Raw genomic sequence first — 15,276 nt, forward strand, 5'->3', positions numbered from 1 at the left:
GCCAAAGTAGTAGTGGATATTTCTAAATTGGGATTTCAAGATTATAAACCCCAATCTATCCAATCTATATATATAGAAAGTGTCTTCTTTTATGTGCCATATATATAATATATATATATATATATATATATATATCCACTACTACTTTGGCCTATTTTTATTGAAAATTGAAATTGTTTCCATATTTTTATATTTTAAAAGGTTCATTATATTTCATAATTGCTCCGGATAACTCAATCAATTGATAGTATTTATAGGCCTGAGGTAAGACATGTGGTGGTGATGGAATATGCAGGGGAATTTGACAAAATATATATATATATAATATATATATATATAATATATATATATATATATATATATATATATATATATATAATAAGGGTGAGTTGATCAATAATAATATATATATATTTAAATAAACTTCCTAGATGTGACGTCACACTCAATTGCCAAATTAAGGAGGGAATAGGATGAGTGGTGAATATTTTTATATTTATATATATATATATATATATATATATATATATATATATATATATATATATATATATATATATATATATTATTGATCAACTCACCCTCATAAAACGGTCGACTTGATAAGACAACGACATATATTTGTTATCTCTCCTTCACATATGAAGATTGTTCAGTTCTCAGCACATCATCATATAGCACAACCTGACACATGCAAGACAAAAACTGGTAAGATTTTTCCTTCACCGTACTTCCTAGATGTGACGTCACACTCAATTGCCAAATTAAGGAAGGGAATAGGATGAGTGGTGAATATAATTTGATATTTTATTTTATTTCGAATTACTTTAATTTTTTAATAATTTGAAAAATATTTCCATCTGTAGAATATTTTTGTTTGGCCAATCAATCTATCAGTTGTATGGAGGGAGCGCTCTCTGTTATCGGCAAAGGAGATAATAAACTCAGAGATTGGCGCCTACTTTCAAAATTCGTTTGATTAAGGCTGTTTCTATTCTTATTAGAAAATACTCCGTGACATCGCCCACTTGATCAATGTTTCTAAAAATTAGAAGCTTGATCACAATATCCAGTGAGGCCAATATTTAATCATAAAAATAATACACCATTTACATCAAGACATTTTGCCACATTGAAACATTGCCATAATTGAACATAATTATCACAGCTCTGGTTATCACCTTCAGGATCACAAACAAACGATTATTAAATTATTGAAATATCACAGTCATGTCGTCATGTAATACAGAAGTACAAAAAACATTAGAAAGGGTTCACACAATTGAATATCTTGGTATATTATTGGATCAACATTTAAAATGGAACAAACACATAGATTATTTGTGCTCAAAGTTGAAATACCTCATTTACATTTTTTACAAAATAAATAAAATAAAAAACATAGGCATTATACGGAAAATTTACTTTGCATACGCTCACTCATTATTTCAATATATCAATGAAGTATGGGGAGCTGCTTATGATACACATCTGAAGAAATTATTCATCTTACAAAAACATATTATAAGAGCAGCATTAGGAAGACCTCGACTCTATCCTAGTATGGGAATTTTTCTTGGATTTAAGGTGCCTACAATAAGACAGAATTTTATAAAAAATATAATACTCCATATCAATAAGAATAAATCTAATTTCCCTGCACACATTACACCCCATAATACACGTCCTAACAATGGATTTAACACAGAACTCATTAAGCTAACCATATGCAGGCATCAATTTAAATATTATCACGGCTACATTATAAATAAAATTCCAAACGATTTCATAGATAAACAAATGACACGTAAATTAAGCAAAAGCATAGATTATTGGATTGAACATAACATATTATTCAAACTAGTTGTATAAAGTATAATATTGTATCCAACAAGCATTGTAACTAAAAACATTGAGCAATTGTTTTTCCATTTTCACGTTCTCGAACCAGGTATTGTAAATGTTCCCACATCATCTTTTTTTATTGTATTGTTTTATGTATTCTCTGTGTGAAATATTCACTTCATGATGGCCTCAAGACGTCACAGTGGTTAATTGGATTCTACTTTGTCATATAGTATGTACTATTCTTAAGTTTTTAATTTTTTTCTGAGCCTTTGAGACTTTTGTATATTGCTGTAATACTTTCTTTAGCTCTTTTTAATTTAATTTTTATATCGCTTCTTACTTGACTAGAATTGAAGCAGAATAAGTGAACCGCAACTCACTGCCAACACACAAGGACTCTTATGTTGGCAGTGCCGAATATTACATTGATAATTTATTGTTGTGCAAGTTACAATAAATGTCTATTTGTAGGTAATTGTATATTGCATACTCTAGTGATTGTATTGTACAAATATTTGTATGTGATTTTTGGCAATAAATTCAATTCAATTCAATTCGAAAGTGATAGTTTGGAGAATACTTGGGTATTGTGAATACTCTATACCCAAACGATGATGGTTATGTGAATTTTCAGTCACCCATATTTCATATTTTCGATATAAGCTCTTTATCATGCAATGAATTCCATAGGCTATGAATTCACTTATAATAAATGTAGATGGCCCTAAGGAGTATTCAAGGTATTCTGAAATCTGTTTAGTGTTCAGTGCAAAATACTTATGAGTGATTAAAATTGAAAAAAAAATTCAAATGGATTTCTAATTTTGGATATTGGATCATATGACATAAAATTATTTCTTTGGTGAGCTTTATTTCCACATATAGTTACTATTCTTTGGGAGTTTCTGAGAAAAATGATGCATGATACATTATCTTATGTGCTTGGATGTATTCCTACAATTATTATTCAAATAAACCTCTGCAAACATGCTGAATTCGGCTTGACAGTTCAGACAAAATCAACTCCCAGTAGTAGGGTTGTCAAATATACATTCTTGTTGTGATTCGGTTGACCAGTATCTCTGCTTGAAGTTAGATAGAAATTCGTCCAATGACTGGAATTCATCTTTCTCTGATAAGAATGAGAATAATGCATCCGATTTTAGAAGAGAACAAAGTTGTAATTTCCATTCAAACCAAGGCATACCATTAAGCTCTTGTACAGTTTGTATTCGGCAAATAAATTCAATGGCATTCATGGATTTATTCCGTGGGTCAAACGCTCCTAAGGTAGGTGTTATTTGGCTAAACCTATGCTGTTCTAGGTTACCAGAACTAGTAATATTTATTTTATCTACTCTTATGTTCAATCTCTCAATAGACTCAGTTGTACCAGTTATATTTGCTTCCAATTTATTATTAGTCTCTTGCAATTCGACTGTAAACTGTTCATTTTTCATTCAAAACAAGTTTCAATTTACCTATCAGGTCAGCTTGTTTATTACCTAACCTCTCTAGAGTCGTTACAGTACCCTCTTGTTTCTCCTGTGAAGAATCGACTTTTTGAATTATATTAGTCACTAGATAATCCACTTTTTCTACTACAATAGAATCAATGCTCTCAAAATTATTTTGAATTTGGAGTTGATGCTCTTTCCACTCTGTTGTGAGACCTGAATGAAAAAATGTCCACTCTTTGGTCTGTTCTTGGACAAAAACTTTATGCTCATTTTCTAACTCTAGGTTCATATTTTTAAACCCTCTTTTACTTCTTTTTCAAAACGTTTTCCTAAGTCATCAACTGGAATTGAAATCTGTGTGACTGTTTGGTTAAATTTCTTGTTCAATTCTACACTACGTTGATTCACCTGATAACCGACAGTAAATATTTGTAGTTTAGTTTTGTTGGCCACAGCTTCAACCCTGGAAACAACTTGATTTATACCGGTTGTAAGTTCATCAATTATCTTACTCATGATTTCTATCACATTGTACATAGTGGCCATAGTAGTGGGAGAGTTATTCTCAACTTGAGGGAGATTATTTTCAGTCTTTTCTATTTTAAAAATATTTTTAGACTCAGAATCATCAGGTACTTTGACTACTTCTGGTTCAGCATCAGAATTAGGTTCTGATGAATTATCAGGCTCTTAAATTCTAGCTGAATCAAGTTTAGGAAGTAGTATAGAAATGGGGAGTCTGGTGCACAAGTGCACCAGACTCCCCATTATCCTCAAGGTCATCCACGTCATCCAAAACTAACCTCAAGGTAATCCACGTCATCCAAACCTAACCCCAAGGTCATCCACGTCATCCAAACCTAACCTCAAGGTCATCCACGTCATCCAAACCTAACCTCAAGGTCATCCATGTCATCCAAACCTAACCTCAAGGTCATCCACGTCATCCAAACCTAACCTCAAGGTCATCCACGTCATCCAAACCTAACCTCAAGGTCATCCAGGTCAACCACACCTAACCTCAAGGCTATCCAGGTCAACCACACCTAACCTCAAGGCCATCCAGGTCAACCACACCTAACCTCAAAAAAAAAAAAAAATAAAAAATAAAAATTGAAAAAAAAATTAAAAAAAAAATAAAATAAAAAAAAATTGAAAAAAAAAATTAAAAAAAAATTAAAGAAAAAAAAACTCATAAAATCGGGAATAAATGAGAAAAAAATGGGACATTGTGTCTTGAGCAGTCGTGCCACCAGTACGTGTGTGTGGGTGATTTTCGTGTAGTAATGAGATCACACCAGATGAATATGTCCATGGGAGACTCTAGATCGACATGGCCATGCTGCTCTAAAGATCAAAATGGCATTGAAGATAGATATTTTCAACGACTCCCACTCTATGTTCAGACATGACATATGGACATTCTCAATGACCCTCACACCTCCTGTCATATGGACCATCATGTCTGTATGGCATAATTGGGTCGTCCACTCAGTGGTCAGTCAGTCAGTTCAATTACTGATCAGTCACTGTTCAGTTACTGATCAGTCACTGTTCAGTTACTGATCAGTCACTGATCAGTCACTGTTCAGTCACTGTTTAACTGTTCAATTAATGTTCAGTCAATGTTCAGTCACTGTTTAACTGTTCAATTACTGTTCAGTCACTGTTCAGTCACTGTTCAGTCACTGATCAGTCACTGTTCAGTTACTGTTCAGTCACTGATCAGTCACTGTTCAGTTACTGTTCAGTCATTGAACACTGACTGATCAGTAATTGAACTGACTGACTGACCACTGGTGGCCGTGGCCATTGGTCATGTGACTGGGGAGGTGGAGTGGGGTCATTGGAACAGCCTTCGTTGAAAGTCAGTGTTCAATGACTGAACAGTAACTGAACAGTGACTGATCAGTGACTGAACAGTAACTGAACAGTGACTGATCAGTGACTGAACAGTAACTGAACAGTGACTGATCAGTGACTGAACAGTGACTGAACAGTGACTGATCAGTGACTGATCAGTAACTGAACAGTGACTGAACAGTGACTGAACAGTGACTGAACAGTAATTGAACAGTCACTGTTCAGTAACTGAACAGTGACTGATCAGTAACTGAACAGTGACTGAACAGTAACTGAACAGTGACTGAACAGTAACTGAACTGTAATTGAACAGTTAAACAGTGACTGAACAATGACTGATCAGTGTATGATCAGTAACTGATCAGTGACTGATCAGTAACTGAACAGTGACTGATCAGTAATTGAACTGACTGACTGACCACTGAGTGGATGACCCAATTATGCCATACAGACATGATGGTCCATATGACAGGAGGAGTGAGGGTCATTGAGAATGTCCATATGTCATGTCTGAACATAGAGTGGGAGTTGTTGAAAATATCTATCTTCAATGCCATTTTGATCTTTAGAGCAGCATGGCCATGTCGATCTAGAGTCTCCCATGGACATCTTGATCTAGTAGGTCTACCATGGACATATTCATCTGGTGTGATCTCATTACTACACGAAAATCACCCACACACACGTACTGGTGGCACGACTGCACAAGACACAATATCCCATTTTTTTTTCTCTCTCATTTATTCCCGATTTTTAGTATTTTTTTCCTTTATTCTTTTTTTTTCTTTTTTTAATTTTTTTCTATTCATTTTTTTTTTTAATTTTTTAAAAAATTTTTTTTTAATTTTTTTTTTCAATTTTTTTTTTTTTTTTTTTTTTAATTTTCGAGGTTAGGTGTGGTTGACCTGGATGGCCTTGAGGTTAGGTGTGGTTGACCTGAATGGCTTTGAGGTTAGGTGTGGTTGACCTGGATGACCTTGAGGTTAGGTTTGGATGACGTGGCTGACCTTGAGGTTAGGTTTGGATGACGTGGATGACCTTGAGGTTAGGTTTGGATGACGTGGATGACCTTGAGGTTAGGTTTGGATGACGTGGATGACCTTGAGGTTAGGTTTGGATGACGTGGATGACCTTGAGGTTAGGTTTGGATGACGTGATGACTTGATCTAGTAGGTCTACCATGGACATATTCATCTGGTGTGATCTCATTACTACACGAAAATCACCCACACACACGTACTGGTGGCACAACTGCACAAGACACAATGTCCCATTTTTTTTTCTCTCTCATTTATTCCCGATTTTTAGTTTTTTTTTCCTTTATTCTTTTTTTTTCTTTTTCTAATTTTTTTTTTCATTTATTTTTTTTTAATTTTTTTTTATTCATTTTTTTTTTAATTTTTTAAAATTTTTTTTTTAATTTTTTTTTCAATTTTTTTTTTTTTTTTTTTTTAATTTTTGAGGTTCGGTGTGGTTGCCTGGATGGCCTTGAGGTTAGGTGTGGTTGACCTGGATGGCCTTGAGGTTAGGTGTGGTTGACCTGGATGACCTTGAGGTTAGGTTTGGATGACGTGGCTGACCTTGAGGTTAGGTTTGGATGACGTGGATGACCTTGAGGTTAGGTTTGGATGACGTGGATGACCTTGAGGTTAGGTTTGGATGACGTGGATGACCTTGAGGTTAGGTTTGGATGACGTGGATGACCTTGAGGTTAATGGGGAGTCTGGTGCACTTGTGCATCAGACTCCCCATTTTTATACTACTTTAGGAGATTCGATCTGGGTGAAGAACATTTGATTTAGATTTTTAGGACAAAAGTTTGAGGAAGATATACTGCCTAAATTTCTATCTTGCATACTTGATTCATCCAGGTCAACAACTGAAGGAGATTCTTGGTTTGTAGCCATTTTCCAACAAATACCTATCTTAACTTTTCAATTTCCCCAAATCTTCAAATCTTATCTCGCAAAATATAAATTCATCAATTCTCTAAACATAAATTATAGTTGTGATGTTATTTTTGGCATCGCATATGCCCTGCTGGCAGCAGTCTGTAGAGCAAAAGATTTTTGAATACTATTAATATTTTTCGCCTCCTGAAAGAGAAATACCACAAATTTTTTACCAGCTCTTCAAAAAGCTCAAATAATTCTCTGCTTTTAACGGCTGCAAACGGTGGCTGCTTTATGAATTTACAGTTCTCATGACTGATCTGGTTGACTCCACAATTATAGATGCAGAAGAGGTAAATAGATATAAGGGTTCTGATTTTCGTACTAGACAATAATGGTATCGACACTAATGCCACTCGCCACCATTTGACAAAGGGGTCAGCAGTGTGAGATGATACCGAGCGGAATCAGAGGCGACACTCTATCAAAATACCTTATAAATTCTATTAATTTATAGTGCTGCTGCAACATAATACTATGACCCTTGGGTTCTTCCAAATTGGATGTTATAGTTCTGAATAATTCAAATAAATCTTGAGAACGTAATATTTCTGAAAATTAAATAATCAATGCTGTATATCGCTGATTTATCCAACTTATTTGATGAAGAATACAGTTGGTTGATAATTTGAATAATTTGTCAATGATAGAAATAAATCATACTAGAATAAGATTGGTCATGCATAAAGACAGGATCATAAATGGAGGGTAAATCATGCAACAAATAAAATATATAATATTCATGAAAATATCAACCAGCAATAATGAAAAATAGAATGGTAAATATAAAAATAATATGAGAAAATATATTGCAAAAAATATCACAGATAGCTCACAAATTATTTTACTTTGCTTATTAGGATCAAATAATATATCTCGTTCTTCTTTAATCAAAATATATTCTGTCTATTTCTATAGCTTAGTTGTCGATTTGCTGTTGCTTGTCGAATAAAATTTATGAATCTTACTCCCATCAATATGAAAAATAAAAATATTGAAATATCTCAGGGCTTGGGTTCAGCCTCTGGTGGAATTCAGATAAAATAATTTATCTTGTGAACATGAGCTTCAGAAAATTCTTATAAATAACTGATAAAGAAGATTAATAAGTAAGCATATTATATAATAAATCAAATAATCATCAATATTTACTCTGTGCATACATAAATATTAAATTCTCATAAATTGTTCTTATTAAGACTTTCCCTTAAATGTTTGAATATTTGCACAAATTTCAATATTAAATATGATTTTTGAATAGACCTTCAACGAGCTAGCCTTATTTAATTGTGATCGATTTGTAGCAATGAGGGCCCTCTTAAATAATTATCGAACTCATGTGTAGATCTTTCACAATTATTGATGGTGGCCTGGACATTTTCCAGTTTCTTGTGCTGAGACCTAACAATTTCTTTCAATATAAGTTTTTGGTAAATACCCAAAGATTATTGTTATATATTATAGTCATTTTTCCACCACCGAAATGATGTTTATTATCTACTTGCACAAACATACAGTAACACATTAAGAACTTATAATGGTGCGTACAGATTTATGTGCCGCGAACATGAGTAATTCACTTCTAATCAGCTGATGCCAAGCTTTTTATATCTGTATTTTACCGTTTCTGTAAAAATACAGATATAGTCAGCTGATTAAAAATGAATTGCTCATATTCGCGGTGCGTAAATCTGTACGCACCTTTATAATACGAAAGCACGTCCAGAAAGTAAGTTCCGTTTCAATTTATATCCGCTACAGCGCTGCGATCGCTGTTCCGCACTAGTGCGGTAGACGCTCGGTATCAAGGAGAAGAAACGTGCGCCATTTGGAGATCGCTGTCAGCCACACACGTTTAGTTGTGCTTGTTTACAATGTCAGTGTTGATTGAAAATCCCGCCGCTAGTGAAATCAGGTCTGTGATTCGTTTTCTGAATGCAAGGAAAGTGAATCCCAGTGAAATTTATTGGCAAATTTGCGATGTTCATGGACAAAGTGCGATGAGTTATTCAATGGTGAGAAGATGGGTCCGTCAGTTCAATGACGGACGTAGTGATGTGCTTGATGAAGAACGAAGTGGGCGTCCATCTTTGGTTACAGAAGAACTGTTTCACGCGATTGATGACAAGATCCATGAAAACCGAAGGTTTACAATTAGTGCTCTCGCTATGGAATTTCCCCAAATTTCAGGATCACAAATGCATGAAATTGTTACCGGAAAACTGAAATTTCGACAAGCTGGAAGAAACTGTTCCCAACTGGTTGAAGACACAGGCGGCAAATTTCTATGAAGAAGGCATACAAAAACTTGTGCCACGCTATGACAAATGTCTGCAAAATTTCGGTAGTTATGTGGAAAAATAGTTTAAGAATTGTAGAATTTTGTGCAATAAATAACTTTTCTGTATCTGTACACAATTTAATTTTATTACCAAACGGAACTTACTTTCTGGACCTACCACGTAATTGAAGCTTCTTTCATGAGTATATGTCGTGCCTTTCATACTAATTTTACTCTTGGAATGAAAGTGCTCAATAATATTAAAAAGATAAAAAGTTTTCTTTCACAACAAGTTATTCCTGCAATGTTGACTTGGATCATTGACTGGTAACTTGATTTTATATCTATCGTTTGTATTCTTCGAACATTAATAAAGCTATGACTTATAACAATACAATTGATAATTTAGAGCTTTATTCAGACTTTGCCAATAAATTTAATGATCAGCTTTTGGCTTCTCATTATATTCCATAAAATAATGGATTATCGACTAGGTTATCGTATGTAATTTTGCATTAATCTATACATTTTATTCTCAATTACAATTTCAAGATAGACGTTAGGCTTTTAATTTTTATAATAGATTCAGGGCTCCACGTTAGGCGCCACGTGGGGTTATAATCTTGAAATCCCAATTTAGAAATATCCACCACTACTTTGGCCTATTTTTATAGAATAAATAGAAATTTTTATATTTTGAAAGGTCCATTATATTTCATAATTGCTCTGAATAACTCAATTAATTAATAGTATTTATAGGCCTGAGGTAAGACATGTAGTGGTGATGGAATATGCAGGAAAACTTGGCAATATATATATATATATATATATATATATATATATATGTATATTATTGATCATGATCAACTCACGGCTATATATAGTCCTCATAAAACCGGTCGATACGATACGACAACGACATATATGTGTTATCTCTCCTTCACATATGAAGCACGTTCAGTTCTCAGCACATCATCATACAGCACGACCCGACACATGCACGACAAAAAACTGAAAAGATTCTTTCTTTACCGTACTTCCGAGATGTGACGTCACACTCAATTGCCAAATTAATGAAGGGAATAGGATGGGTGGTGAATATAATTTGATATTTCATTTTATTTCGAATTACTTGAATTTTTTAATCATCTGAAAAATATTCTCATCTGTAGAATATTTTTGTTTGGGCCAATCAATCTTTCAGCTGTAAGGAAGGAGCGCTCTCTGTTATCGGCGATGGGACATAATGAACTTGGAGATTGGCACCTACTTTCAAAATTCTTTTGATTTAGGCTGTTTCCATTTTCATTGGAAAATATGCCGTGATATCGCCCACTTAATTAAGGTTTCTAGAAATTGAAAGCTTGATCACAATATTTAGTGAAAGCTGAAAAATCTCTATGAGATGTTCTCACGAAGTTTACTCTTCTGACATGTGTGCTTGCTTATTCTGCATTCCTCTGTAATTAATCATCTAGTCCTTCATTTTTTTATTCACCACCTGGTCCAGTCGTATTTATTTCTCTTCCTTTATCTCATCACTTCATTTCTTTCTATCTACTTCTCCTGTTACCTTTTTCAACTTATCAAGGATTGGAGGTTTTCCTAGTGCATGGGTAACCATAGTTGGAAAAAGCCTTGAAGCCTTCACTTTTTTTGCACCACTTTCTCTTCATTTTGTTTTATTTGTATTGTTGTTGTTGTTTGCATCTATTCTTTACATTGATATGTATCAATCTTGTAAGTGTTTGTGAAATAAAATAAAATTGAATTGGATTGAGTTGAATTGAATTGAATGAATGTAGAGTCGATAGCGAACTGAGATCTGAATATTGACCTGACCGTTCTGTTCAAAGCCTGAAGCTCGGTTCAAATGTTCTGTTCCTTTGAACCCGGAATAAAACAAATCAAAAATAATGCGACCATATCAACAGGAAATCGTGGTTCAGCGTTCAACTTGTTGGTGCATATGACCGCCATTTCATTATGGGAAAGAGTTAAGACAAAAGAATCAAAGAGGCCCAGAGAATCAAAAATTTTTACTAATCTAAAAACTTCAATTAGAAGACGACGTAAATGCTGAGCTTGTGAATTGGGAATACAGTAAAGATCTCGGAGAGGGAATCCAGATGATTTGAATCGATATCTCTGGAAGTTGATTCATCTAATTTCAGATTTTTCTAAAAAAATAATTCATTGTATCAAGTCAAGTAGTTCTGTCAAGTCATGATTAAATCGAAGACATTTAGAACAAAATTTTGAGGATAAGGATATTCAATCGAATCCTTGACAAATCTCTGAAGGTTTTTCCGCTGTTGAATTGGCTATTAGCAGAATCAACTTCCGATGGTGGAGTGGTAAGAAAGAACAAGAATAGATAGTGATCACATTCTTGAATAATGCAACGATTATAAAATCACAGACATTTTTCGTGAGTGGAATGGAGCGAAATAGGACGTGGAAAACGTGGATAAGTAGAGTTCCGCTTTTGGAATGGATGGAACGAGGAGAAAAAGGGAGAGTTGGTGTGAAAATTAGAAGGAGAGAGAGTAGAAGAACAATATGAACAACAAATAGAAGGGAAGGACAAGTAGGGAAGTAGAAGGAGTAGAAGATGGAAGAGGAGGAGAAATAGTAGACAAAGAAAAAAAATGGAAGGGTGTAGAGGACGAGGAAGAAAATATGGAGGATGAGAAGGAAAAAGAGCAAAAAGAGAGTGAGTGAGAAAGAAGTGGGTGTAGGAGGTCATGGAGGAGGAGTAGAAGGAGAAGGACAGAAAGTCAAGAAAGATAAGAAGCAAAAAGAAGCAAGTGTGAACGGTTGTGGTGATAGAGGAGGAGGAGGAGGATGTGGAGTATGAGAAAATGGATAAGAAGAAGAAATGAGATTAGAGGTGATGGAGTAGTGATGGTGAAGAAGAAGGAGGCGGAGGAAAAGAAGAAGTAGAAGAAGAATAAGAAGAAGAAGAAGAAGAAGAGAAGAAGAAGAAGAAGAAGAAGAAGAAGAAGAAGAAGAAGAAGAAGTAGAAGAAGAAGAGGAAGAAGAATGAGCTATCTCTCGATGAATCGTGGAAGTGGTTTAAAGACCACGAAGGTGTTTTGAAAGAAGGGTTGAAGGTGGTAGAAGTGCTAGGTGAACTCTTGTCCAAAACGATAAAAGAAGGGAAAATAGAAAAGGGATTGGTGTAAGAAAGGAAAGAGAGAAGGAGGAAAGCAAATATTTTGCTGCGACCTGCTTTTAATGTATTCCATCCTCGAATCCCCTCTGCAGACAAAAAAGTGAGTGGAACTGCATTGTAATGCCTGGAACTGGTTGAAGATGAATTTTAAATTCCATACAGTTGCTGGCCACATTGAGAAAGCGGCTCAATATAATAATCCTTTTAACAAGAAAAAGTGTTGTACTCATGCAGTGAGTTGAGTTTTCTCAACGATTCCTTAAATAGTATCATTCGTTTGACATTTTTGAAGTGTCAAGCTCAAGTATATTCCAGACTATAGTCACAGAATACAAATATGCTGTATTATATTCTGTATGCTGTATTCGTATACTGTGCTATAATGAATTTCTGGAGAAACGTATCTGGCCTTAGCTACAGTTACTTGTTACTGTATAAGGATTCACTGTTAGTCTGATAGCCTGATCATGCTGACCAGATGGCATTAGTCATGAAATGCACTAAAGTTTGGAAAATACTAGTACATCAGATGTAGATCCTTCAGTAAGAATCACTTCAGTTTGTCAGCATTTCCTTAATATAACAAAAAGCTTCCTATTTCACCGATGCTAACTGTTTGAGCAAAATAACTACGATCCATACTAGTCACTCCGTGTGTTAGAGAAGTCGCTAGTGAACTGTTGTATTGTAATCTTTGAAACCAGCAACTTTCAATAATTTCTCTCTGCAACTTATATAATTATTATACAGAGTTGGTGAAAATTATGTAAACAGCTATTCATTTATTTCACAAGAATAATCTGACAGCAGGTTCCATTGGAAAACCTATTTGAATTGAAAAATTACTCTTCAAATGATTTCGATTCAGAAAGAGTTCAAAGAGAAAATGAATAGCGAAAGCTGCACATTGATATAGAAGTGATACACTGATGTAGAAGTTGTAAATTATGTTGTATATTAACCAACTGAGATCATGTATCAGAGTACGGAGGACTGTCTGTGTGATTGATCCCAAATAGCCTCAGCTGATGTTATGAATGAATGAATAGAAAAACTGTTGTGATCGCATGCAATGAATTCCTCAGCTGACTAAATAATAAACCAAGGAAATTTTTTCTTATGCACTTTCAATGTTCTTTGTTATATCCTGAAAAAGGACGAAGGAGTCGGTACATTTTGTTGTCCAACGCACTTGATCATTAAAAATTATTGAAGAATGTGTTCAAAATTTGAAGCTGATTGATCAAATCTTTCAAAAGTTACTGTCGAACATACACAAAGACGAACAATGACTTTGACATTGAGTCAAAAGTAAGAACTCGCTAACGCTCGTTAAAAAATGTCAAATGAATGCTAATGAATGAATTATTGAGAAATCGTGTCAGAGGGCTATAGCCATGAATCAGTCAAACCCTCCCAAATGCAACTGAAGATTCGATACATCTCTATTTGATAGTTGATATTCGATACCTTGAATAACGATAAACTAAGATAACATCTATATAATAAGAGTGAGTAGGGTTGTGTTTGTTCGTGTGCCAGGCACGGCCCTAGGGACTTGAAATGATAGATAATTTAATGCTCTACAATCTCGTAATTGGCACATTCTTTTTTCATCAATTGTTGAAAAGTTATAAGATTTGAAAGAGCGAAAAATGGAAGAAAAATTGAGTTTTCGAAAATGCATCACTTTAGAACATATATATCTCGAAAAGTATCAGATATATCGAAAACCTCTACCGAACAAAACTTGTAGAAAATGTATTAAGCTTCATTTTTATGTAGTTGATTATGTCAATAAAACTCATTGTTTCCAAGATATAAGCATGTAAGCAATAAGTGGAAAATGCAACTTACAAACCACCCTCATCCCTTCAGCACATGATGTAGGGGTTGAGATTTTTTATATGCTCACCTCCAAACTAGTGTCAATAAAGCTGCGAAGTCTAAAATTGAGTTCAAAACATTCCCTCCAAATTTCATTGTCAAATGATCTATTGTTGCTGAACAGGAAATTTCACTCTCAACATTAAAACTGCTGCAACACAGTCGTAGGGAAATTCGTAAAACAGTAAAATATACATCAAATTTAAAATAGTTTTAAAATAGACCCTTGCGAAGCATGGGTTACCTGCTAGTCGTAAATAATTCAATATCAACTATATCTTCATATTTCAAATTCAACTAATATTGTAGTGTCTATGCTTTTTTATAATGAGCTCAAGTTTAATGCATCATCAATCAATTATTAATTAATTATCAATCAGCATATAATTGATTAGATATTTCCTCCTACTATACCAAATTGAACTCAACTGATTTGCTTCTTCAATCACATTCCAATGCATTGTGTTTCCATAAAGAATGCAGTTACTTGTGACAAACAACAACCTTCTCAAAGAATTTCGCTATAGTGCTTCCCACTTCTGTCAGCATCCCTTACATTAGAAAAGCATTGTTGTTTCAAATTCGACCAATGCTGACAGCTTGAGGCGAATCTTACTAAAGTAGTCTATAAGAGTATATACGTCTACTTTGCAGTGAGAATTTTGTGTCTCATAAACCATAGAGCTGTCACATGCGTTCATGGAAAATCGCACATGAAATAAACAAACCGAATGTTTTGGTCGGTTATTTATTCCTAACAAAATGTGGGGAGGAAGATGATAATTTATTAGAAAGGCGAAAAAACAC

Source organism: Nilaparvata lugens, chromosome 4, assembly GCF_014356525.2.
Source record: "Nilaparvata lugens isolate BPH chromosome 4, ASM1435652v1, whole genome shotgun sequence".
NCBI lineage: Eukaryota > Metazoa > Arthropoda > Insecta > Hemiptera > Delphacidae > Nilaparvata > Nilaparvata lugens.